Source organism: Lolium perenne, chromosome 3, assembly GCF_019359855.2.
Source record: "Lolium perenne isolate Kyuss_39 chromosome 3, Kyuss_2.0, whole genome shotgun sequence".
NCBI classification, from domain to species: domain Eukaryota; kingdom Viridiplantae; phylum Streptophyta; class Magnoliopsida; order Poales; family Poaceae; genus Lolium; species Lolium perenne.
This window is the reverse complement of record NC_067246.2, coordinates 243,379,586-243,395,928: the sequence shown is the minus strand read 5'-3', so window position 1 is coordinate 243,395,928 and position 16,343 is coordinate 243,379,586. Positions and strand designations below refer to the sequence as shown.

The 16,343-nt window shown below is 43.0% G+C and overlaps 1 long non-coding RNA gene across 1 annotated transcript; it reads left to right on the top strand.

Annotated features, from left to right (window-relative positions):
* The first annotated feature begins 7,937 nt into the window (after window positions 1-7,937).
* LOC127343778 (uncharacterized) lies at window positions 7,938-10,513 on the top strand. The gene is made up of 5 exons (XR_007877500.2): window positions 7,938-8,399; window positions 8,488-8,521; window positions 8,750-8,826; window positions 9,710-9,785; window positions 9,939-10,513. It is a non-coding gene; the product is annotated as an uncharacterized lncRNA (long non-coding RNA).
* Window positions 10,514-16,343: the final 5,830 nt, after the last annotated feature.

Below are 16,343 nucleotides of genomic sequence, written 5' to 3'. Positions count from 1 at the left end.
TGCTTCTACGTTTTTCTATGATGATTCTCAAATGAGTTTCCTAAGTAGTTATTAGATGGATCATAGACAAGATGAGTTCATATGTATCTAGTACTTGTATGGTTTGTTGAAGCATAAGCATATAAAGTGAATTACTGCACATAGTTGCTTTTATGGTTGATCATAGTGGTGTTATATCAAAGAATGGTGATCTAGCGTTATAAATTGAAAAGTACATGTTAACGTTCCCATTTATTTGGTACTACATGATTACATGAGGTTTATTGGAATTGAAGACGTGAAATGAGCAACTTCATTTGCATTTGGGCTTGTAAAATTTTGGTACTCTCTCCTGCTCATTTTATGTTGAGCATAATTTTCCGTGCAAATCAAGTTGTGTAAACTTTCACCAAGAATATAGATAATAATACAAAGATCTATCATGTAAAATGCATATAGTATTGAAATATATTTCATAACAATTCTAAAAATATTACTATTTTGGTGTATATGTTTATATTTTTTATCAATATAGATGATTAAATTTTACGAAGTTTGACTTTAACCAAACGTTATATGCAACATATTTTGGACAGGAGGGTGTATAACATGATCATGCATGCGCTTGCTTGGTGGAATTAACTTTCCTCGGGTTTTACTAAATTACGGTTTCACATAAAATGATCACTAAAATGATCACTTAATATTTTCCTCGGGTTTTACTAAATTACGGTTTCACATAAAATTGAGTTAGGGTTTCACACATGATGGAATTAGGGTTACTAAATTACGAATCTAATCATGGTTGCTAATATAAAATGATCGCTTAATAGTTTCCTCGGGTTTTACTAAATTACGGTCTCACATAAAATTGAGTTAGGGTTTCACACATGATGGAATTAGGGTTTCATATTTTTCATACAACTTTAAAGAAATAACTTGTTGAGTAAGATTAAAGTTAAGAAATAACTTTTCAGCACAAGTTTATAATGGTTTAACATTTCCTTACTTTTATCATTATAATAAAATGATAATTAAGATAAATACAATTTTAGGGTTTGAATACTAATTAACTTAAACCATTTTAGGGTTTAAATACTAATTAATTTAAATTTTAAGATAAATACAATTTTAGGGTTTAAATATTTTTCTGAACATTTTGATATCCTATTTGTACCTTTGTGATTTAAAATGGAATTTATATGATTTTTTGATTATGGAAAACCTCTAAAATTTGAATATAAACAGAAAAGTCAATTTTTACTGGGGCATGACATATCCCTACTCACTGACGAGTGGGTCATGTGGCCACCTAGTTGCCACGCGGGCATTGACTCGGTCAAAACTGCGGATGGGGCAGGGGACGATGTCCTGCTGGCGGTGATCATCGGAGGCAACTCAGTGGCTTGCGCGGGACGGCCTAGTGGTGGTTGGAAAACCATTTAAGGGTGGCGCTAACAAGTATTGTCACTTGAGACGACTCCGACGAACCTCACTACGATGGTGCACGGTGGCGGGTTACAGAAACGTGCTAGGAACGATCATAATATATGTAGTTAAGCTCCAGAGAAGCGCAAGGTTACCATGGTTGCGATGAGACGCTCGACTGAGGGGATTGTTGACAGAGGAGACCTCACAATGCCGATTCTGACGATCCACTGTGAAAAGGAAGTCCTAAATTGACTTTATTCCACCCAGATGATCAACAAGATCAGAAGGTTCTCCTCGGCCCCTTAGGGTGTGTTTGGTAGGTCGGGCCACTCCAACATTACTATCTCCACACAGACATGCTGACCTGAGACAGGCTTAGCTGAGATTTTGTCACTTGTTTGGTAGGCCAAACGAGTTGAAACATGCTGAGATGAGAGTTTGTTTGGTAGGTTGTGACTAGTTAGATATGATTACCTCCTCTCTAAAGTGGTAAGGATACACAGGAAACTATGAAATTACAGGGAGGTATAACTATTTTACCCAGGAACCTTGAACAGAAAAATAAAAAAGCAATCGAGTAGGGTACAAGTTTGAATTCCACATGCATGCATGTCGTTACCCAGGTACCTCTAGTCTACAACAGGAACCTTGAACACCGGGCGATGAATTCCACATGCATGTCGTTAGATCTGATACAGGTTTTGGCAGAAGAAAAGATGGGGGATCATCTAGTCATCTAGCAGGACTAGTCCAAGTCACCTGTTTTGCTAGTTCATCTGCTGCTTCATTCACCTCACATGGACATTATATAAAGGTTGATTTCTGATTTCACAAATTATGTTTCTAGTTGAGCGCAAGAATTGAGGATCGCTGCTGCTGGACCCACGGCCGGCTCTGACCCAGGGCAACAGGCGCGATGGCATGGGGCCCAAGCAAAACATGGGCCTAGATTTTAGACATATTGCATATAGGGAAGAGTATACTACCTTCGTTTCAAAGAATAAGACACACACGTATTTTAAGATGAACTTTGACCATATAAGTTGAGCAATAAAATCTTGATTATATTATATGTATATAGTATCGTTTGATTCGTATTGAAAAGCACTTTTTAATGATGTTAATTTCATACAAACAATTTTATCTATTTAAAGTAATTTTTGGTCAAATAAAAAGCTCGTAAAACAAGGACGTCTTATTCCTGGAAACGGAGGTGAAGGGAAAAAATGGGCCCATCTATGATCTATCGATGACTAGACCAAGCACACAGCTAGTACAGATGGATAGTTTCTCGATCGAATCAAGCACTGAAGCCACCGGTTCGTTTCTCTCAATCGATTCGTTTTCCCCTGACTCGGTTGTCGCCTCGCACATCGCCCTGCAAGCTGGAATCCCTAATTCCCTAGTATTCCCTAATCTCTAATCAATAACTATCAAGGAGAGTTGGAGATGGAGGCAAATCCGCGTTGGGATCGGCCGCTGCTACTGCTTCACTTAGTCGCTCACGGCCTGGGGTAAGTCGGCAAAAATTTGGGTAGAGATTAGATCAGCAGTTTACAGGTAATTCTCGGAATAAAAACTATGAGACCATTCAGCTCGACTCTACTTTTTGGTTACCAATTTTTCTTTATTTTTGACAAGAGCATCTACTTCACAGTCCGTCATTCATACGGAATGGTTTTCTGGTATGCTATCTCTCTTGTTTATGCGTTTGTATCTTCCTATAATAATGCATGGTTTGGAACACATGCAAGAAAATTTATAAGTTTTTTAGTGCTACTGAATTATTGGTACTACTAATTTTATCTATTTATATATATTATTGATTCTTTTCTCTCTTGGGCCCATTCATAAAGTTCGTCCCGAGGCCTTCAAAATCCTAGAGCCAGCCCTGGCTGGACTCATGGAATAACTTCCTTGGTTCATTGCTTCGACCACTAATTGGTTATCTGAATTGATTACTACTACCTCCATCTCAAAGCTTAGTCTTATATTTTTTTGAAAAGTCAAACCAATTGAAGTTTGATCAAATTTTTAGAATAATCTATCAACAAATATAATATTTTGTAGATATTAAACGAAAATATATTTCATTATCTATTTAATGATATTAATTTTGTATTTTGCATGTTAATATTTTTTGATAAAATCTTAGTTAAACTTGACATAGTTTGACTTTCTAAAAAATAATACTCCCTCCGTTCCTAAATATAAGCCATATAATTTTTTGAGAAAAAAATCCAAAATATGAAGTTTACGCGTTGTCCCACTTGTTTGGACAATATTTTTAGAGATCTGACTAGGTTTCCTTATCTTATGCAAAGCCCTCCATTAGCTCACGTCAATTGCCTAGCGTTAATCCTAGCCAAACATGGTGTAATTTTTTTTTAAATATGTGTTTCTTAATTTCCGTGCCAGAAACTATATGGCTTAATTTAGGAACGGAGCGAGTATAAGCCATAAGCTTTGAGATAGAAGTAGTACACGATTACATCCCATCTGCAATGTCAGATCGAGCCCATGCCGGAGAGCTAGTGCCTCTGCAGATTCCACATCTAAAGCCTGAACCAATACTTGGTTAGCCGCAGCAATGAATTGGCCTTGGTCGTCATGAAGAACTACTCCCGTAGCACCTGATTTTGATTCTTCGATGAACGATACACCTACATTAAGTTTCACCATACCCTTTGCTGGTTTCCCCCATCTTATCTTTTTCATAATATCCTTCCTTGACGATGCGGCTGTTGAGAAGTTGGAAGCCAGAGCTATTATATAGCCATCGCCGTTCTTTGCAGTGGCTGCAATTTCTGTTCTTTCAAAAATTGTCTTCTCTCCGACGGCGCGCCTCCTTGGATTTACCTTTGCCGTTGAATCGCTTACGGGTTGACTTGGTTTAAGAAAAAAATAAAGCAGGCGGACCGTAGCTAGCTAGCTGCCCGGGTTACACCCCTGGTCAAGGTCGTCGATCGCGTTTGTGCAAGCATAGAGCACTTATAGAAACACGATGGTGACTGGGTCTAAATTTGGCCTACTATTTCAAAATTCGAACACACGCTGAATCGATGGATCGGCAGTTCAGCTGTTGGGCATATGCATCATGCATGCAACGTGGAGGCGAGAGAAGACAAGGCCGACGACTTTGGCACCTTCCTGCTTGCATGCAATGCAAGAGTGCTACTCCTAGCTGGCAGCTCACCCCTTGCGTGTAGAAAAATGCCCTCCCGCGGCCGCGTGTACGTATCTGATCGACCATTATTAATCTATGCAGTTTAAGCAGATTTTAAGACTCGGAATGTCCTGTTTGGTCCGATGACCTAATCCTAGCCAGGCCCCTTGCTAGCTACTTCACTTGGCCTCTTCGCCCTGTCTGTCGGTGTGGAGCTGGCTGCCTGGATTAGTGGATATAAAATGCAGAACGGCTGCACATACGATACGACCAGTAGCTTAAGATTGGATGATCAACCTTTTGTCAGAAGTCGATCAGGAAGGTAGGAGCACCATGGTCTACATTGAGATGGAGGTTATCTTTTGCAGAATGCAGTATCGTTGACATGACGGAACAACAACTAAATATGTTCAAAGGGGCTAGTCCACCGTTCCACGATCATTGTGCTCCACGGCAGGCTGAAGAAAACCAGCCAACCAGAAAGAAATGACTTTGTCCTGTGCATTGGACCTCGCGTGCATGAAACCTGCGTTTTCGATCAATAAGTTTGAGATAACCGAAACATAAGAAAACCGAATAATATCTGGTAGGACGAATCTTAAAACTTGAAACTGGATAAATCCGACGACATAAGCATGCACGTGAGGTCAATCGAGGAGTTCGCCGAACAGGGTAATCACAAGCTCGATTCATGGCCGAAAACAAAGATGCGAGGGCATCTCCAACGGGGCGACGCAACGGTCGCCGACCGTTTGCGTTCGCGTGGATTGAAAATGCGTCTGCGACCAGGTCCACCGGTTTGACGCATAGTGTCCGGGCTGTCTATGGTGATGCAAATCTGGCCCAAAAAATACCCCCGATGCGTCTCAGCGGACGTTGCGCGGACGCGCCGAGTGCCCGCTTGCAGCTGGCGGACGTTTCATCGGGCCCGCCACTTAGGCTCGATGCGTCTTCTTAGGCCGCGCCAATACTGGCACCGAGGCGTCGCTTCGGCAGTCTGCAGCCACGTTAATGGCGATGCCTCGCGTGGCGCGCAGCCGTCGCCTATCGATGCACACGAATTAATGGCGATGCCACGCGTGTCGCGACCGTCGCTACCTCCGGCCTATATAAACAGCGGCGTGCATATCTCATCTCCTCCCACAATAAACCCTAGCCGCCGCACAACCTCTACCGTAGCGCCACCGCACAACATCCACCTTTGCCATGAGCAGGGTCGGCCGTGGCAAGGCTGCCGCGCATCCACCTCCGACTCCACCTCCCCCGGTCGAGAGCTCCGACGAGGAGTTGGAGGACGACGAAAGCAGCGACAACGTCCTCGACGCGGCCAGGGACGTGAAGTTCATGACTGACGCGGAGCAGGAAGCAAAGGAGGAGCAGGCGGCCCACACGGCATTCGATGTCGAGATGGAACGCCGCAGGGAGGCGGCCGCCGCAGAGGACGACTCCTCCGGCATCTCATGGTCATCTGATGACCCTGATGCGCCTACCCCGAGGAGAGGGCGGTGGAGCAGAGGGCGTTAGTCGACTCTTTTGAGACGCTAAAGAAGGTCGAGGATGCCGCGAACGTAACGCTACAATACCGCCTGCTAGAGGACGCGGCGGCGCACCGAGCTCTAGCAGCGGCGAAGCGAGGGAGGGATGCAACCACGGGGCCGGGCCGTCGGGCAGCAAGTAGCCTAGGGCTTCTATCGATTGTAGTTTGTAGTACAATATGTTTTTTAAATATTATTAGTGTAACACCCCAACTTTCGCAACCTTGGTTAATTGTCCTTAATGCAAAAATCAGGGGGAACAAAAACTTTTTCTTTAAGCTAATTAGATGAATTTCCTTGATCTGTCTGTTAAGATGTATTGCTTTGATCTGTTGGTAGATGTATTGTCTTGTTTTGCTTGTTGAGTTTTGTCTTGAGCTACTTCAAAGAACAACACCTCTGGTGGTAAAACAAACAACTCACCAAATAAAATACATGTGTGTCCAAGGAAAAGTTGTTTTTCTTTTTACTACATCAAACTCTTCCCCTGATGGCAACCTGAGTGTGCATTCTTGATTTTTCTCCTTGTGGTACAACCTAGCTCAATCATCCTAAATTCAAAACTTGGGATCATCTTCCCCTAGCTACATCCCTCTCTTTTACCCACTCATCCTTGTTGGTTTTGAGGCCATGTCGACCATCTGTGTTGACAGGCTTAAAATGTTCAGACTCTGGCAGTTGATATCTAAACAACCACCAATGTTATTGTTGACTTAAATGCATGGATCTCATCTATGCAACATCCTCTTTGACCTCCACGTCCTGCATGTTTCAGTCAATCCTTGCAACTCATATATTCAACTTGATCTTGTACCCTATTCAATGATTCAACACAAGATCACTTCCTTCCATTTTACCTCTTGCTTTTATTCAAGTTTAATCTTCACAAAACCAAGAGTGGGAATGGTGGGTACATTTTGTAGCCACCATCTACCCTTGAGAACACTTCTCCCTAAATTAGTTTTCTCTCTCAAAAATCCTATTGATTTTCCTTCTCTAGTTTTGATCACAAAACTACTTCTAGTTTTACTAAAACTTTTCAAGATATTTCTTCAAGGAAAACAAGGAACTGAAATGGGTTTTGTTTTCTCATCCCATTTCTACCTAGTACTGATTTCTAAAACAATTATTTTCTGTCTTGCCTTCTTTTTAACAAAAGACTTGTTTATGGTACCTATACCATTTCTTGTTTGCTTTAAATTTGAGAAAACTCTACTTCACTTGAGAAAGTAAGTAGAACATTTTGAACTCCTATGTTCCAACTAGTTCTCTCAACATTTTCAAATTCCATTCCACTTGAGTTCATTCCCAATTGTCCCTAGACAATTGAGGTGTTTCAAATACTTTATATTCTCTTCCATCATCACCTTGATCTCATAAATTGATGAGTTACGTCAATGTACTCATCCTTGTGAGTATATGGATACTTCACTCACCTTCTCTCTTAACCTTGCTCTATCATTGACTAAACCACCATCACCATCCCATCTACCTTGGCATGCTCATGCATTGTTGCATGTGGCCAACCTCAATCCTTCAATTTTGAATTCTAATACAAACTTTTATTCATCAACTATACCTTGGGAACCATCTTCGTCATAAGTTGGTCTCAACCAAATTGGTGGAGATTATTCTCATGGCACATGTCACCTTCATACTCCTTTTTTATCTATATGTATCTACTCCTATTTTTATCATTATCAAAGCCACTCATTGACATTATCTTCTCAACATCATGCCTTGAACTATTCACATGAATGTTGTGCATCTCTCTCACATTTCTCTCTTGCTCATGACAAGAAAGGAGCCGGCCATGACTTGAAATTCGGCCAGCCCCTCCTCTTCATTTCCTTCTCTTGCAAGCCTTGCCTCCCAACTACCCCAACAAATAAATGGGCAGCCACCCACCTTAGCCAATCAAAATGGAGGCAGCCACCATCCTCCCTCTATATAAGAGCTTGGCCGGCCACCTCCACTCCCCTTGGCTCATTTCTTTCACACTCCACTCCCTCATACCTTCCTCCCCCTTCCTCCCCACGAGCTGCTGCTCCTCCTTAGCTCCATGGCCGGCCATGGCCATGGAAAGCCACCAAGATGGAGCTCCCCTCCTTCCTCAAGCTTCCCCTCACCATGAGAGCATCCCTCCCACTCTCTTCTCCCCTAATCTTTGATGAGTCCAGCTCACTTTCTCCTTTCTCCTCTCACTAGATTGGATCTTGATGCAGGTGCATGTTGGCCCAAGCATGGAGAAGATTGAGCTATCCTCAGATCTGAAGTTCTTGAGCAAAGTTCGTCCAAAACCTTGCAGTAATTTCTGTATCTTGCTGTTTCAGATTCTGGTACGAACTTGTAAAATCCGCCAAATCTTGTGTACAGATCCAAATCGAGTGATTCAAACTTCCACAGATAGGTATTGAAAAGATCTACAACTTCGCATTTGTCTCATCCTCAAATTTGTTACGGATTTTGTATGGTAAATAAAGTTCTGTAAACATGCAGAATCATTGTTTGTTATATTTCTTCCGTTTTACAAAACCTTTTTGAGCAAACTCAACTGCGGGTGAAAGCCCTCTCCAGTACCTTCATTTTGGCGTTGGTTTAACTTCAAATGACCTCCTGAAATTAAAATGGTTCACAGATCAAGATCTGGTCAGATCTGAATTTGTCGAATTAAACCAGGAGCTTGGAGACGAATTTTTGAATGAAACCAACTGGGTAAGAACCACCTAATCAATACCTTTCAGATGCCGCAGACCTCATATTTTTGTGTTTTGTGTATGATTTTTGGTGAATTAAACTTGTTCTGTGTGTTCTGCAGACATGGCTGTTAGCTTTTAAATCACCAAAAATCCATTTTTGAACCTAATTGAGTGATTCCAATTTTGTAGGACTGCTGAATATTTTCTTAATCATCTCAAACAAGTTTCAAACATTTATCTATTGTGTAAATCCAGAGAGAAAGCAAATGGTACAGACATGCAGTAAATTTGTAAATCCATTTGTGAGAGTTTCAGGAACAATTTGAACCCAAATCCAATTGTGTATGCATCTCTGTTTAATTACCCTTAAAATGCAAGTGGCCTCATATTTTTAGGATTTTTCTACGATTTATGGCTTACAGATCTTGTTTTCTGTACAGTCAGATTCAAGGAAATTCCTAAAATTATAGGTTTAATATTTTTGGGTGATTCCAATTGGGTTAGTCTTGTATTAGTACTGGCTATATAGGAAAAATATTATTAGTCTCTGTTCATACATATTTGTTGCTGCTAGTAATGTTTATGTGTGACATGCATTGTTGAAGCAAAACTTTTCGGTTTATTTAAAACCCTTGACCAACTCTTTTTAGTAGAGATGGGCAACCTTTGTTTTATGCTTGCAAAACAAAACCTCTGCAACCTAACATTAGCTCTTTTGTTTTGCTTAAGTTTTCAAATGATGTGGCATATGAATTGCTTCCTATTCTTGTATAGTGTTAAGTGAGCAAATTAAATTAGGAAAACTGATTTCTACTTTTCCAAAAATGTTTGAAAATGTTTTGTGAATGTATTTGATGTCAAACTAATGCTCTTGTCCTCTTTATGATGTTATCTACCAGGGGATGTTTGGTTTATACCATGGTGATAACCGAGAGAGGCAATTGCTAAGTCATGGCACTCTCATACCTTCACTAGGTAAATAGATTGGGTTCTCTTTTAGTTGCTTTGTAGTATCTATAAGTCCTTTGTATGTTATACCTTGGCTGCATGGTTAGTTGTTGATTGTTGAATGATGTCTTGTTGGTGCAATGTGATTGATTGTGTTCCATTTTTATTTTCCGGCGATAGATTGCGAACGATTCCGGAGAAGATGAAGAAGTGGATCGGACAAGGATTTTATTTATATTGTTGGGATTCTTATATTGATGGAGTTGAAGAAGTACAGGGACAAATAAGTCAAGGCAAGCCATCTTTTGATCTCTGATTTGTGTCTAGTTGGACGTCATTTGTCGATATCCAAAGCACATTGATTCTATATGTGTTGTTCTCTTTATTATTGTCATCTATGTATGGTTGCTAGTGGGGTACTCCCTAGTGGTGATACTCCACTATTGTCTATGTGATTATGGGATGCATGGTATCATGGCCGTGCTATTCCTCTTGGTTATCTTGTATGCTCGACTTGAGCATGTTCCATCTCAAGATAATGACTTACACTTCACCCACCACTTTTGTAGTATAGAGGTATCAATGTCATGATCTTGGTATATTCGCAACTTGAGAGGAGTATGCCGTGTACCCATTGGAGAGTAAGTTGGATAGTGATACTCCACTATCTAAGTTGTATATTTAGCACCACAAATCTGAAAGTATAATCCTCCTTGTGTGTTCATAGTACATGCTTACCTTAAGCAAGTTTGATCCACTCCATTACTCCTTTTCACACCATCTATGGCGTGATGACTCTCATCTCGGCCGTAGTGCAATAGTAGTTCAACTCATGAAACTTTAGGTTGGGAACCCCCTTGGAAAAATACCTTGTTGAAAAGAATTTTTGAAAACCTTGGGTGAGTTGGACTTACCCAAGCGTATGTTTACGAAAGGAAAGGATCTTGGCAAAGATGGTTGGAAAGAAAGTCTTGTTTTCGAAAACTTTGGCGCCTAAGTATTCACCCGTGACAATTAACCCGCGCAACCACATCTACTCCAACGTGGGCACGGAGCTTAGCTTGACGTTTGTTCTTCTTAGCATGAGGCACCGCACAACTATACAAGGGTACGGTTACCCCCGAGTCCGGGTTGTCATGGTTGGGACAATAGTATAACGGGAGGCCTTCGGGGCTGACCCGTCCGGAAGACACTATGGGTCTCCTGGCTTGGCGGTGGAGCCACGCTCAAAGGGAGGTGAGCTGCCACGGTGCCGGGGAGGTACATACTCCATAGGGTAGGACCTCTTGCTAAGTCGAATGGGCGAAAGGCTATGTTCGGGTATCCGTCGTGGCATATGTTGTTATGCGGGGATGATGCCCACACGATAGGTATCCGGATAGAGGTGGGGAAAGTGTGCAAACTCTGCAGAGTAAAATCTATTCGAAGATCCGCGTCCGCGGTCATGGACGGTTGGAATGGCTGTTGCTTAGCCTGATGAGTTTTTGGTTTACAAAAATTGTTTGGAAAATTAAAGAAAGGAACTTGTTTTCGGAGTACCGGAAGGGTACGGGAATGGTTTGGTTGACCAGGAGATGGTCGAAAAGGAAAAAAATTGGGTTACCCCCTCCCTAGTGTTTTATGTTGTAGAACTCTTTTGAAGTATCTTCTTCCACAAAGATATAGAGATGTCATAGAACCCCTTGAGTATCCCCTTCTTCTAAGATGTCGGGATGCTATATCCACAAGAGACACTACTTCTCTTCTACATGTTATTTCCACAAGAGAAATTATCTCTTCCCTCTTGTCATCTAGATTAGCACTTGTTATCTTGCACTCTTGCAAAGTACCTTCTTGATGGTTTGCGAGTACAATTCCAAATGTACTCACGGCTTTGTCCCTGGCTATTTACTTGGCCAGACTTGGAGGAATTCGATAAATGAAGAAGGAGTTGGCGACGTCTATGCGAGCTAGGAACGTCTTCCCAGTCAGTTGCCTGTAGGGTTAAGGCAGATGACTTGGGCTCTGCGCTGCTGAAGTGATTCCGCGACTCTGATGATTAGATTAGGCCCTTCGAGGCTATTATGTAAAGGTTGGTCATTTGACCTTATTGTAATTTTCTTATTCCGTTTTGTAATGAAGGATGTAATTTGATATCAGTTCGGTTATGTGTTCACGGCACACTGATCATGGGATCGTGAACTGTATACATAACAGGGTATTTCGGACAGTTAGTCCGGGGTCCCCACAGAGCTGGTATCAGAGCCATCCTGACTGTAGGAGACCTTAGTTAGCATGGACGTTAGTTAGGAAACAAGTACTTGGGAAAAACTATTTACGAAGAAAATTCTTTCTTTAGTTGGAAGTATAGCTTCTACTCCTCTTATTTATTCAAAGCTTCTAAATTCTTACCTCTCCGCTTTATAAAAAAGTTGAAAATCCTTACTCTATTGTCTCATCCACTTCAAACCTACATATTGGACGATGTCCCCAACTTAGACCCGGAGACTCAAAGTCGAAGATGGATCAACCTTTTATGAAGTCTCACGTATCTCCAACAACAACTATTGAAGATCGGACGCCGACTTAGTCCTGCACATAAAGGGATAATAAGATCATGCCTTTGGTTGTCACCAAAGTCTGTCAAGGAGCTGACCTTCTTCCTCCATGGACTCGCACTTTTTGCAGTCGTCAGGGATCAAGTCCTCAGTTTCTTGACTAGTAATTTTTAGGCCAGCCACGAGAAGATCTCGACTTCGGGAGCACCTCAACAGCGACCTCTTCGAAGACCTCATGTTTCCGGGATGTCGAGACTAGAAGTTCTACACAAGTTTTCTCCTCCGCCTCAACATCAATAACTCAACACCCGGCCCCTTCACCACCAACTGCTACAAGGATCCAAGTTGAAGCTGATGCTGACGATATGAAGACGTCAACATATGCGACCAGCCCCAAAACTATAGGATGGATAGGACAAACTCGATCGCTTTGATTGAGCTACCCCCGCGCATTAGGAATTTCTGGGTACTTAGAGTACCATGTTTGGTTTGATGATTGCTTGTAGTTCCCTAGTGTGCTGCCTTGAGTGTTTGTATCTATTTGCTGTGTGCATGTATGTCTTGCTTTTTAGACGTTCCCGCCCTTTTTAATTGTTTGAAATTTGTAAAACAGAAATTAAAAATGGAAATCTGCCAGTGTACTGTTTTGCTAATAAAAATAGTTTGGTAGCTCCGATTGATGTGACTCCAATTGCACTAGAACCAGTATGAAATTATCTTTCAGATGCCACTGATTTTGTATTTTTAGGATTTTTGTGCGATTTTTAGTAAATAAAACTTGATCACTATTTCTGGTTAGTATTTTGAGTCTCAAAAATTGAAAAATAAATATTTTTGAATGATTCCAATTGTGTTGATCTTGTTTTGTTACTGTGCATCTAGGAAAAATACTAATAGCCTCTGTTAGTGGTATTTTTGTCTCTGGTTATGATTGTATGGGTGTCACATGCAATGATAGGACTAAAGTTTGCCTCGCCGATGTACTGCTAACTGCTAGTTAGTTGGGTAGATTACCGAAAGACTCTAAATCTAAACCCGTTAGCAGTCGTTTTTCAACCGTCAGGGAAACTAACTCAGACCCCTATCTACGCCGACTACTTTCAAGGTCCTCTGAAGCATCTCTACTACGCCAACAAAGCAAAAGCCAATACCTTCAAGATCCGCTGAAGCATCTCCACTTCATCAGGAAAGCAGAAGCCCCTACCTTCAAGAGTGACTGCACCTCTACCAGAAGACATACTAACTTGGTCCGACCTTGGAGTATAATCGCGCTAACCGCAAGAATATCTTCTTGAAACCACCCCCTAACACACCATCTAACAAGCTGAGAGAGCAATAGTGTCAAAGCCAACCTGCATCACCTGGTTCATCCGCTCCTCATCAAGTGAAGCTCCTGAAGATACCTCAAGACTTAAGATTAGGTGTACTTTACCCGCTAACTTCTCAGCTGGTAGAAGTCAGCACCGACCCTCAAGCTGAAGATTCTTCAACTGAATGCGGAAGATCGACGACTTCTTCAGAAGCCCCAGATAGAACCACAAGGCAGAAGCTCTGAGTTTTTCCAAAAGCCCGATGAAAAATCTTAAGGGTGGAAGTGTTGACTGCCAAAACCCACCGGCGGGCAGCGGCCTGTCAACACAGTGTAGAGCCGGGAAGAGCCTAGAGCTGCGGCTGGCTGAGACCCCTCCGAGCGACGGCCCGCAATGCTCTTCTGGTCACACGCGGCGATGCGAAGTGCAAGGGCGTGCCACCTGACCTATACCTGGTCAGGAAGGTGATGGGGATGCCTCGCTTAGTTCCTGCATGGCATACACGTAAACATTAAATAAGAGCCTCGATCGGCTCTCAGGTTATCCTGTGAATCGGCTCAAAGAGCCGATCCACCCATGATTCGTACGGGGTGCATGAATACTTGGTGATCCTGCTTGATCAAAATAAAGCTAATGAGATCTACGACGATTTAGGGTTTTCACCGCATAATCGGATCATCCTACTCCAGGTTGGGCCTCGCGGCCACGCACGGTGCTCATAAGCCGATCCTAAACAGGGCCAAAAAACCAACATGGCGTTGATCCTCGGAACATCCTGTTTAGGACTTGCGAACGCCACCCTACGTGCCGCTGGATCCTCCCCCCCTTTGTAAGGCCTAACTATTGCAGATATTAAACTAATCCTTGCAGAGCAAGGAGCAATCGTAACGGATCAGATCTACTGAATAAAGAACAAGCAGGGTGCCGCCCCCACACCTGAGATAGGTGTGAGGGCGGCTAGACATGCGAGGGTTGCACTACGTAAGCATGTTATACGGAGAACTATGCTAACCCTAACACATCTATGATAACTACGTTGCCCGCCCTCAAAGACGCTTCAGTACGGGCAACGCATGAACAACGTGGAGCTTGTGCTGCCTAGATCGCAAGATGCGATCTAGGCAGCATGTCGCTTACCTGATTGAAACCCTCGAGACGAAGGAGTTGGCGATGCGCCGAGATTGGTTTGTTTTGGGGTGAACGTTGTGTTGTTGTTTATTCCATAAACCCTAGATACATATTTATAGTCCAGAGGACTTTCTAACGTGGGAATATCCCACCGTGTGCGATACAAACTCTAAATCTCGATCTAAGATATAATCTACTATAACTAAAGATACACGGGCAAACTAGCCCAAATCCTCCGTGCAAGGCCGCTTCAGAGATCTTCCACGTGTAGTCTGCTAAGCCCATCTCTCTTACAGCCCACCTCTAGATTTGTCCAAAATCTGGTGATAACACATGCCCCCCTGGTTTTGGAAATAATTTTTCCAAAATCATTATACTTTCCTTCGTCGGGTCATGTCGTGGCAGAGCAGAGCTGTTGCAGTATTTGTTATCATTATGCCCCGTCTTCTCAGCTTCTCTGCAAAATTCGATAGCTCTGGCGTCATCTCCTTGGAAACTGTAATGACAATAAATTTCCACCAGGCTCCTCATTATTTAACTGTGCCGATCGATTAGCTTTCTTCATCCCCTTCCTCTGTTCCAGCCATCGGCAGCCAAAAACCCTCTTCTCCCTCAGCTATGTCTTCCTCTTCCTCCTCCTTCTCAAACCTCTTCCCCCCATTCTCGCCAAAGAAGAACGAGGACAAGCCTCATTCCGAGGTGAACCCCCTCTCCTCCGATAATGAGAAGAAAGAAGGAGAAGTAGCGAAGGCCAAGACCTTCCCCTCCGCCAAGCTCCCGCCGAAGAAGCGCTCCCGCATGTGGGCGGACAGCGAGGATGAAGATGACGACGAAGAAGAAGAAGAGGAGGAGGAAGATGAATCTTCCTCTTCCGCCGGGTACCCACCAACCAAGCGCTTCCGCTCCTGGGCGGACAGCGAGGACGATGATGATGACGAGGAGGAAGAGGCTCCGGCCACGGGCTGGGGCAGCAGCAACGAGGAGCTCCCTGGGAGCAGCGCCGACGACATCGACGGCGATGACGACGAGGACAGCGACGACTAGTAGAATAGGACCAGTAGTAGCAATGCGCTAGGCACTAAATCCCTCTTTTGAGAGCCATCGGCTCTTTCTTGTAAAGCCGCTCCTCTGAATTAATGAAATTGTTCTTCTGATTCATCCTTCAATTGCCCCAATTTCATTCCTTCCGCCTGTCATGTCAAGACCGATAGCAATGTATCGATTTTTTTTTTCTTTTGGACGCCCATGAAGCCGGACTCTCATGTCGATTAGCCCGTAGGCCAAGAACTTCTCAATTTCAGGCTGCGATTTGGTATCTGACCATAATTTTTCGCAATTCCTTAGCCGATGACTACCCATCAGCTATTTTGAGAATCTAGTCCCTCTCCTTCTCTTGCAGCGACAGGACGGTCCAAACAAAAAACCGACGGCCTCCAATCCTGATTCAGAGGAGATCACAATGCAGGGCCAGTCGATGCGCCTCCAATCGGTTTTCCAAAAACAGAGCAGCCACCAGGCCAGCTGCCCCCCGAGTCTGAGTCGAAGCGAGAACAGTAATGGATCAGCCGAATGTGCCGCCTATGCAGAGTTAGCCGATTTCAACAAAATCG